The following is an 11,420-nucleotide window of genomic DNA, read 5'->3' as shown; positions in this document are numbered from 1 at the left end:
CATTAGAAACCTTTTAAAACCATTTGATGGAAGAACCCATGAGATTGAGTGAAAACCTAGATTTTTCATATTTTGAAGTAACTTTGGATTTGGCTCCTTGTATGGAAAATTAGACAAGGATCAAGACCCCCATACCTTTGCTATGATCTCCCACGAAAATTGATGAAGAAAGCCTTGAATCCAAAGCCCTAGCTCCCACTTCTTCTTCTTCTTAAATGGAGGATTGTAGAGAGGGAAATGTTTTTTTTTTGGGATGGGAATTGGATTATGGTATCTAGGAATTAATATAAGTCCTTTGAAAAAAAGGGTCCAACACTTAGAAAAAAAAACAGGCGGGTGAACAGTAGATGAACAGTAAAATCAGCTACTGGAATTTGGATTTTCTGCCGGACAGACTTTACGAAAATGGGCATAACTTCTTCGTTCGAACTCCGAATAAGGTGAAACAAAGTGCGTTAGATAGCTAACTCAAAGGGCTTTCCATGGATATATTATTGGCCACCAAATAATTTGTGTGCTAGGAGATATGACCCTCCAAAGTAGATCCTCGAAAAAGGCTTCACTTGGAAATTTTGGATTTTGATACGGTTGCTCTAAAATTTGGGTTAGACCCATTTCCCACTCAATTTGACCCCCTAAACAAGAATATGAAGTCGGATTTTTGAAAAACGAAACGGATTTTGAGATATATGGAAATTACAATTATAGGTGTTTCCGAAGCACATTTTCGGGCATTTTTTGGGGTCGTTTCAATATCTCCCCCTTGGGAACATTCGTCCCCGAATGTGGAAGAGACGTACAAGGCAAGACTTAGTAAGAACATATCAGCCCCAACATGAATGCAAAAAAATTTATTTAAACATCACTTCAAGATTTCAAAACTTAGTGTAAAGCATCCATAACTCATCAATTTAAACATATATGCACATTAATGATTCAGAGGCTGAAATGTAGGACTCGACGGAGTACAAAGGACTTGATTTAATACCTTAGGCTTGAGTGGAGTTGAATAGATAAGGATAACGTCTTTGCATGTCCGCTTCGGCCTCCCAAGTAGCACTCTCCACTTGTTGATTTCTCCAAAGCACCTTAACGGACGCCACTTCTTTGTTCCTCAACCTTTTAACTTGTCTATCTAAGATCTGAACCGGGACTTCTTCATACGTCAAATTATCTTCTACAACACCCACAACCTCAAGAGGTACAATAGCGTTAGGATCACCAACACATTTCCTCAACATCGATACATGGAATACCGGATGAACTAATTCCATCTCCTTGGGCAACCCCAACTCATAGGCTACTTTACCAACCCTTTTTATTATCTCATAAGGACCGACATACCTAGGACTTAATTTCCCCTTCTTACCAAAACGAACCACACCTTTCATTGGAGAAACCTTCAAATAAACCCAATCACCCACTTTGAATTCAAGATCCCGTCTCCTCACATCGGCATAAGACCTTTGATGACTTTGGGCTGTTTTCAACCTCTCCCTAATCATCCTTACCTTCTCAAGAGCATCCATGACCAGATCCGGACCCAACAAGGCCACCTCTCCGACTTCAAACCACCCAACCGGTGACCTACACCGTCTACCATAAAGTGCCTCAAAAGGAGCCATACCGATACTAGAATGATAACTATTGTTGTATGCAAATTCAATCAAAGGAAGATGATCATCCCAACTACCTTTCAACTCCAATACACAAGCTCTAAGCATATCCTCCAAGGTTTGAATTGTTCTTTCGGCTTGGCCATCCGTTTGAGGGTGGAAGGCCGTGCTAAGCTTTACCTTTGTACCAAGACCCCTTTGGAATGACTTCCAAAAGTGAGAAGTGAATTGGGCACCACGATCCGAGATGATAGACAAAGGAATCCCATGCAACCTTACCAATTCATGAATGTACAACTTGGCATACTCTTCAGCCCCGTAAGTAGTTTTAACCGGTAGGAAATGAGCCGACTTTGTCATCCGATCAACCACCACCCAAACCGAATCAAAGCCTCTTCTAGCCTTGGGTAAGCCCACTACAAAATCCATGTTGATTTCTTCCCACTTCCAAGTAGGTATCTCAATGTCTTGAGTTAGGCCACCCGGCCTTTGATGTTCAGCCTTGACTTGTTGACAACTATGGCAACCCGAAACAAATTTTGCAATGTCCTTCTTCATACCGCCCCACCAATACACATCCCTCAAGTCTCTATACATCTTTGTTGACCCCGGATGAATAGAATAAGAAGAATTATGAGCCTCATCAAGGATTCTTTCCCTCACACCATCCACACAAGGAACACATAATCTACCTTGGTACCTAAGGGCACCATCTCCCCCTTGGGAGAAAACCTCCACCTTACCACTACTCACCGAAGCCTTTAATTCTACCAAAGAAGGATCAAGATCTTGCTTGACTATCACCTCATCAACCAAGGAAGATCTTGAACCATCAACAACAACTACTCCTCCACTATCCACCCCTTCTAACCTAACTCCCAATTTGGCCAACCGATGGACCTCCTTAGCCAACTCTTTACTACCTTCCTCCACATGAGCCAAGCTACCCATGGACACTCTACTCAATGCATCCGCCACCACATTAGCTTTCCCCGGATGATAGTGAACACTCATATCATAATCCTTAAGGAATTCTAACCACCTCCTTTGTCTCAAGTTAAGATCTTTTTGTGTGAACACATATTGGAGATCTTATGGTCGGTGAAGATATCAACATGCACCCCATACAAATAATGACGCCAAATCTTTAAAGCAAAAACCACGGCGGCCAATTCAAGATCATGGGTTGGGTAATTTTTTTCATGAACCTTAAGTTGCCTAGAAGCATAGGCTATAACCTTACCACTTTGCATCAACACACAACCCAAACCAATATGGGAAGCATCACAATAAACAACAAAACCTTCTAACCCATCCGGAAGTGACAAAATAGGAGCGGACACAAGCCTTTCTTTCAAAGTTTGGAAGCTTTCCTCACACTCATCCGACCACACAAATTTAGCCTTCTTTTGAGTCAACTTAGTCATAGGAGAAGCAAGAGAAGAAAACCCTTCTACAAATCTCCTATAATAACCCGCTAAACCCAAGAAACTCCTTATATCCGACGGGGTCAAAGGTCTAGGCCAATTCCTAATAACATCGGTCTTCTTAGGATCCACCTTAATACCATCCCCCGACACCACATGGCCTAGGAAAGCAACTTCCTTCAACCAAAACTCACACTTTTCATATTTAGCGTACAACTTCTCTTCCCTCAATCTTTGGAGTACCACCCTCAAGTGACCCTTGTGCTCTTCCTCACCCCGAGAATAGATCAAGATGTCATCTATAAACACCACCACAAAAGAATCAAGGTAGGGTTTGAAAACCCTATTCATCAAATCCATAAAGAGAGCCGGAGCATTAGTCAACCCGAAAGACATCACCACAAACTCATAGTGCCCATACCTAGTACGAAAGGCCGTCTTGGGAATATCACACTCCCTCACCTTCACTTGATGATACCCTGACCGAAGATCAATCTTAGAGAAGTGACTAGCCCCATGCAATTGGTCAAATAAATCGTCAATCCTTGGAAGAGGATACCTATTCTTGACGGTGACCCTATTAAGTTGTCGATAATCAATACACATTCTAAGAGACCCATCTTTCTTCTTCACAAACAAAACCGGAGCACCCCAGGGAGAATGACTAGGTCTAATAAATCCCTTCTCTAACAAATCTTTTAATTGCTCTTTCAACTCTTTCAACTCTGCCGGGGCCATACGGTAAGGGGGGATAGAAATAGGTTGAGTATCGGGAAGGAGGTCTATACCAAGATCTATCTCCCTTTCGGGAGGGACACCGGGAAGGTCTTCTAGGAAGACATCTAGAAACTCATTAACAACCGGAATAGACTCAACAGGAGGGACTTTAGACTCCACATCATTGACTCTCACAATATGGTACAAGCACCCTTTGGAAATCAACATATGGGCTTTAATGCAAGAAATGAATTTCCCCTTCACCACAACATCCCGGCTCTCCCACTCAAGAACGGGTTCATTAGGAAATCGGAACTTGACTTTACGAGTCCTACAATCAATAGAAGCATAATATGCATGCAACCAATCCATCCCAAGAATAACATCAAAATCCACCATGTTCAACTCAATAAGATCGCAAGGCAACAACTTATTCAATATGCAAACCGGACAATTTCTATACACTTTTCTAGCAACAATAGAGACACCAATGGGAGTAGATACTTCATATGACTCATGCAACAATTCCGACTCAACATGAAATTTTCTAGCAACTAAGGGGGTAACAAAGGAAAGGGTGGCACCCGGATCAATCAAAGTATAAACATCAAAATCAAAGATTTGCAACATACCGGTCACCACATCCGGGGTCTCATTAACACCTTGTCTACCATGCAAAGCATAAAATCGATTGTTCCTTGGGGCACCACTTTGAGAAGCACCTCTACCCAAAGGAGTAGTGTTAGCACTTCGGACCTTGTTGCGGATCTTGGGACATTCAAACCTCTTATGACCCACTTCTCCACATTCAAAGCAAGCACCCGAACCCTTCATGCAAGGACCACCATGCTTCCTCCCACACTTAGGGCATACATCCATAGAACCCACTTCACCTCCCCCTTGAGGTCTAGGAACATTGATAGCAAATCCCCGGTTGACATGAGGGTTTCCTCGGCCTTGATGAAATCTAGCACCCTTAGGGAACCTATTCTCCAATCGGGCCCTCTTGGCCTCGTGCCCCCTTCTCTTCCTCAATTTCTCCTCCTCCATTTGCTCGGCATAAGTCATCAATCGAGACAAATCCATATCTCCAATGAGCATAGCGGACCGACACTCCTCACTAACCAAGTCGGATACACCCATCACAAATTTGTTCATCCTCGACCTAGAGTCGGCCACCAAGTGAGGTGCATACTTGGAGAGTTGGACAAATTTGAGGGCATACTCCCTCACACTCATAGCTCCTTGCTTCAAGTTCATGAACTCCACCAACTTTGCCTCCCTAAGCTCAAGAGGGAAGAACCTATTAAGGAAAGCAATTTTAAACTCCTCCCACAACACCACATAGCCATTACCTTTCTCACCCTTCCATTGATCAAACCAAATTTGAGCAACCCCCTTGAGTTGGTAAGCCGCCAATTCCGCCTTCTCACAAGCACCAACATCCATAATGGTCAAGATTTTGCATACCTCATCGATGAACTCTTGCGGGTCCTCATCCACCTTTGAACCATGGAAGACCGGAGGGTTCATCCTCATGAAATCTCTCACCCTTTCCCCCGGGGTGGTAGTTCGAGGAGCTTGGGCTCCTTGTTGCACTTGGTTAGATACCACTTGTGCAAGCATGGTGAGTGCATCACGGAGCTCACCATTGGTGGGTGGCTCTTCCGGTGATCGGGCCCGTCTTCCCCTCATGTTTGGCATGATGATCTAGCAATCAAAGAACAAGCGTTAGGGAGGAATCACCTTATCACACTCTAAGCACGACATAGAACATGAAGAAGGGAAACCTTTCCTAAAACGTTTTGTAGCCTCCCATTCATAGTCGTGGCGCGCTTCACAACCATGATTAGGACTCTACTCAACGCGGTGTGTTGGACTCCGAGGATTTAACAACCTAGTTCTCTGATACCAAGCTTGTCACGACCCAAGCCTAGGGCCTAGACGTGACATGGAGAATGAGGAACCCGAAGGAACCCCAAACAAGCCTCTCAAACTTGTCATCACACTTCATCGGTCGCGGAAGTACATTCAATATTAATTAACGGGAAATAGGGACTAAGGCAAACCATTTCAAAATGACATCATAGAATAAGAGTCAAGCTCGTTTACAAAATACTTGTCCAACTCACACCTCTACATACATAGATAGGACGGGGGCCATGACATATTACCGGCTCCCCTCATAGTTAAAATACAATTGCAAGCTAAAGTCTCAAAACATAGGAGTAAGAAACATAACCTAGCCCTCGAATTATTGAGGACTCACCAACAAACTCGGATAAGCGTCGTACTAGCCACGTGAATGGAGAGAAGGATCAAGAGTAGCTCCGGTCCCTACATGGTGACATCATGTAGGCAAAATATGCGTTAGTACTTGGAATGTACTAAGTATGCGGGGTGCAACACAACAATAAACAAGGACACAATCGAAATACAAGAAATAGTTTCATAGGCATTATGAATAACAATATGAGGATGCATGATCAAAGTGAAGTCAAAACATGTTTAAGTAAATCTATACTAATAGTAGATATCATATGTGTATGCATGATCCAACCAATCTATAACCCCAACTTAGGATGGGGGATGCCGTTCACACCCGGACACCCTGGTGGCAAGGTATAAACCCCTCACATGGTTGATGTTGGTCACACCCCAAGCATCCTAGGTGGTGAGATATAAACCTCTCACATGGTTGATGTTGGTCACACCCCAAACATCCTAGGTGGTGAGATATAAACCTCTCACATGGTTGATGTTGGTCACACCCCAAACATCCTAGGTGGTGAGATATAAACCTCTCACATGGTTGATGTTGGTCACACCCCAAACATCCTAGGTGGTGAGATATAAACCTCTCACATGGTTGTCCGGTTCTTTTCCCCCGGACCGGGCATGGTCATGCAACACTTTATATAGGAAATTCTCATTAGGCTCTAATGCAATCTCACGTATGGAATGAACATATACACAAGCTTAGTTTGTCATCAACACATCTTTGAAGTTCCATACATCTCATAACTCAAGCTTTAAAACATCAATTTATCAATTCTCCATAGTTGGACATTTTGTCAAACACCTTGAAGGCATGTAATGAAATCAAAGAGCATGGAAATTAGGGTAGTAATTATGCAACCAAAACAGTGAACAACCTACAACAACACCTTTACATTCATAACATGATCACATTATCTTCATTGGATTCTCATTCATATAATGTCATGATAACACTCCAATTTCTCATACTATTCCTTTAAGGCCATAAGCCTCACATACCAATACACCAACAATACACCATAAAATAAGCATGGGTAATGACATACTTCAACAATCTAAAGACCTTTAAACAAGTTTGATTCATATACATTCATTATCTAGCAACCACTTCATAAAGGCATAAACTAGGAATAGAGAGAAATCATGGGTTCATGGAGTATTTTCATCTTAAATCGTCAATACAACAACAATATAACCATAAAGTGCCATTAGAAACCTTTTAAAACCATTTGATGGAAGAACCCATGAGATTGAGTGAAAACCTAGATTTTTCATATTTTGAAGTAACTTTGGATTTGGCTCCTTGTATGGAAAATTAGACAAGGATCAAGACCCCCATACCTTTGCTATGATCTCCCACGAAAATTGATGAAGAAAGCCTTGAATCCAAAGCCCTAGCTCCCACTTCTTCTTCTTCTTAAATGGAGGATTGTAGAGAGGGAAATGTTTTTTTTTGGGATGGGAATTGGATTATGGTATCTAGGAATTAATATAAGTCCTTTGAAAAAAAGGGTCCAACACTTAGAAAAAAAAACAGGCGGGTGAACAGTAGATGAACAGTAAAATCAGCTACTGGAATTTGGATTTTCTACCGGACAGACTTTACGAAAATGGGCATAACTTCTTCGTCCGAACTCCGAATAAGGTGAAACAAAGTGCGTTAGATAGCTAACTCAAAGGGCTTTCCATGGATATATTATTGGCCACCAAATAATTTGTGTGCTAGGAGATATGACCCTCCAAAGTAGACCCTCGAAAAAGGCTTCACTTGGAAATTTTGGATTTTGATACGGTTGCTCTAAAATTTGGGTTAGACCCATTTCCCACTCAATTTGACCCCCTAAACAAGAATATGAAGTCGGATTTTCGAAAAATGAAACGGATTTTGAGATATATGGAAATTACAATTATAGGTGTTTCCGAAGCACATTTTCGGGCATTTTTTGGGGTCGTTTCAGCTATGATGGCTCAAGATAATAGAGAGGTTGTGGCTCCTGTGAACCCAAGTGTGGGTATGATGGTAACAAGGGTGAGGGACTTTATTAGAATGAATCCTCCAGATTTTCATGGGTCTAACATTGAGAAAGATCCTCAAGATTTCATTGATGAGGTGTATAAAGTTTTGATGATCATGGGAGTGACGCAGGTAAAAAAGGCGTAATTGGCCGCTTACCAACTTAAGGGTGTTGCTCAAGTTTTGTTCAACCAATGGAAAGAAGAGAGGACGATAGATGAGGGTCCTCTTGATTGGGAGAAATTTAAGGTTACTTTTCTTGATAGGTTCTATCCCCTTGAAATGAGAGAGGCAAAGTTACTTGAGTTCATTAACCTTCACCAATGAGAAATGATTTTGAAGGAGTATGCTTTGAAATTCACATAATTGTCTAAATATATGCAAACTATGGTTGCTGATCTAAGGGCAAGGATGAGTAAATTTGTGTCGGGTGCTTCTGACTTAGCGGTCGAAGAATGCCTAACCGCCATGCTTGTTAAGTAGATGGATGTCTCCTTCTTGATGGTTCATGCATAACAAATAGAACAAAAAAAGCTTAAAGGGAAAACTAGTGATTCAAAGAGGGAAAGAAGAGATGATGGTAAGTTGTCATATTCAAGGTCCGATGGAGGTGATCATTCTCAAGATAAGGGTGGTAGTGAGCAAATGTGGCCCGAGTGTAGGGATTGTGAGATAAGACTTAAGGGTGAGTGTCTAGCAGGTTTAAATGCATGTTTTGGTTGTGGAAAGACAGATCATAAGATAAGAAATTGTCCTACGCTTACTAGGAATTAGGGAGATAATCGTCGACGGGCTCAACCCTACCCTTCCTCCGATCCTAGTGGTGGTCGGGAACAAGATAGGTTTTATGCTCTGCAAACTCAAAAAGATCATAAGGGTTCCCCGGATGCGATAATTGGTAAGTTAAGGTCTTTTAGCTTGTGGTTAGGCATTGCTTGAAATTGAGTGGTTTGGTGGATATGGTAAGACTCCATGTATTGAGATTGTGTTTGGAGTATTACTTGAAATCTTTGTAGAAACTTCTTAAGAGTTTACTTGTATCAATGATTTAGTGGTTCTTAAGACTTTGGTATTAAGTTTCGGGTTGAGGAAGATGGATTTGAAAAGACTAGAGGGGTTTTCTCCCAAGGGGGAGATAGTGTGCTTCATGGTTGGTACATGATTAGAACTATGTTGATTTTGGAAGAGTTACTTGTCATGGTTAGGTGTGAGAAAGTTCGAAGGGGACGTGATGTCTTAGTATCCCTATCTCTTTCTGTCTATCTTCAAGTCTAGCTTGAGGCCTTAGCCCTCATGGTTCACTCTTAAGGATTCTTGTGTCTTAGTCATCCTCATGTTTCCTCGTGCATGCATGCTCATGAAAAATTAGATTTTTCAGAAATATGATTTAGTTTAATTGATTTATTTCTTCATGCTTATGTGCATTGAGTATAAGTTGCATATAGACCTTATGAAAAGATGTTTTGAATATGCTTTAGCTTGGAGTTGAAATTTCCTCCTCGGATATATGCATTTATGTGATTGCATTCATGTTGGACTGCTAGGTCTACTTCCTATCATCCTTATGATATTTTGAATATGTTTTATCTTGAAGTCGAGGTTCCTCCTTGGTTATGTGCATTTTGATGAAGTTGCATTAATGATTGGGTTGTTGGTTTCTCTCCTACTCTTTCCGTGCTAATTTGAGTTCCATTCGAGGAGGAATGTTCCCAAGGGGGAGATATTGTAACACATCAGATTTGAGAAGGCTAGGAAGGGATCTAATGGACTTGTCAAGATCCAAAACTGAACCATGAGACCCCCCACAAAGCTCTAGATGGGCCGTGAAGGGGACCACGATCCGTCATGGTGCTCGTGACGAGAAGGTAGAACCTGCCCTAAGTAGGCTCCCACCCACGAACTCCTAAACAGGCTGTGAAGAGGAAGACGAATCATAAAATTGGTCGTGAAGGGTTCAAGTTAGCAGGGGTTCTGCTCTAGCCACTGGTCAAGGACCACGGGCATCAAAACGGCCCGTGAAGCTTCAAACGGACCGTGAAGTCGTTCGTGAAGGGTTTTTAATTAGATTTAGAGTGTACAGTCAACTTCAAACGATCATATCTTTTGGCAAAAAATAAATTATGTGGCCTTTGAACTATCTAATTAAAGATCTATGAGTCCTCTTTCCAACGCCACCGAGTTTGCCTAATTCCAAGCTCAGAATATAAAGTTATGCCCAAACTAGTAAAGCTCTGTCAGGCAGGATTTCTTCATGACCCGTTTGAAGGGCCGTGGTGCTGATGACGACCCGTTTAGGGCTTCCAGTGACCCAATTCGGCAGTTTTAAGTCAGGGGTTGTAGGGTCTTTTCTTAATTGTTTTAACTCAATACTATGCCGGTTTTCCTTCTACCTAAAGCCCTATGTAATGATTTTAAACCCCCATATCACCCAAACTCAATTAATTCTCTTAAATTCTCTAAATAAGATCACACTCCTCCTCTCAAATATTTCTCTCTCTAGAAGTTGAAGAAGAAAGCCGAGGTTTCAAGATCAAGCCTCTTAATCCTCCATTACTTCCAAGCTTTTGACATCAAGGTATGATAGTTTTCATCCATGAAGCCCTTTCCTCCATGGAGTTCTCAAATTCTCCAATTTTTTAAAGTTAGATTTCTTAATCAAGTTAGGGTTTTCTTCAATTGCCATGGGTTCTCTTTAGTGTTGGTTCTCTTATGACTTTTTATGCATGAATTGAAGTAATTGCATGTTTTAAAGATGAATCCCCATGAACCCATGCATAACCCATATTTTCTAAGACATGATGATATAATTTGGGTCTTAAACCATGAAAAACAAATTTATGAAGATATGTATGTCCTTTTGAGGAGATTGATGTAATGAAGTTAAAGATGCATTAACTTTGAAAACATTATGAAACTTATGAATTATTGAAAACAATGCATGTTCATGTAAGTGTGTTTATGATTCAAGAAAGCTTATTGATGAGATTGTCTATATGTTCTATGAAGCTTGGCCACATGACATGAATGACATCTAGATTTGCCCTTAATGCCTTTTGGGCTATTTTCCTAAATTAGGTCTTGATTTGTATGGTATTCGGATATGCTATCAATGATTAGATACCACGACTTCAAAATAATTTCCATTAGTATTAGGGGCATCTCTAGCATGAAGTGAATGACTATGGTCCATAAAAGCTATTATGAAAAGATCATGGACGGTGAAAGGTTTTCTCACGCATTGTCTATGAAGTTGTCCTATGATAAGACAAGTGGCGACTACCCACGTCTTTGAAAGATATGACAAGTTAAGATTAATAACTACTCTGTGGGATTTATGCCTAGTACCGAGAGGATACTGAGAATGAA

The sequence above is a fragment of the Solanum verrucosum genome, unplaced genomic scaffold (genome assembly GCF_900185275.1).
Source record: "Solanum verrucosum unplaced genomic scaffold, falcon-dt-bn FXZP01000104.1, whole genome shotgun sequence".
Classification (NCBI taxonomy): Eukaryota; Viridiplantae; Streptophyta; class Magnoliopsida; order Solanales; family Solanaceae; genus Solanum; species Solanum verrucosum.
Note: the sequence above shows the minus strand (reverse complement) of the source record.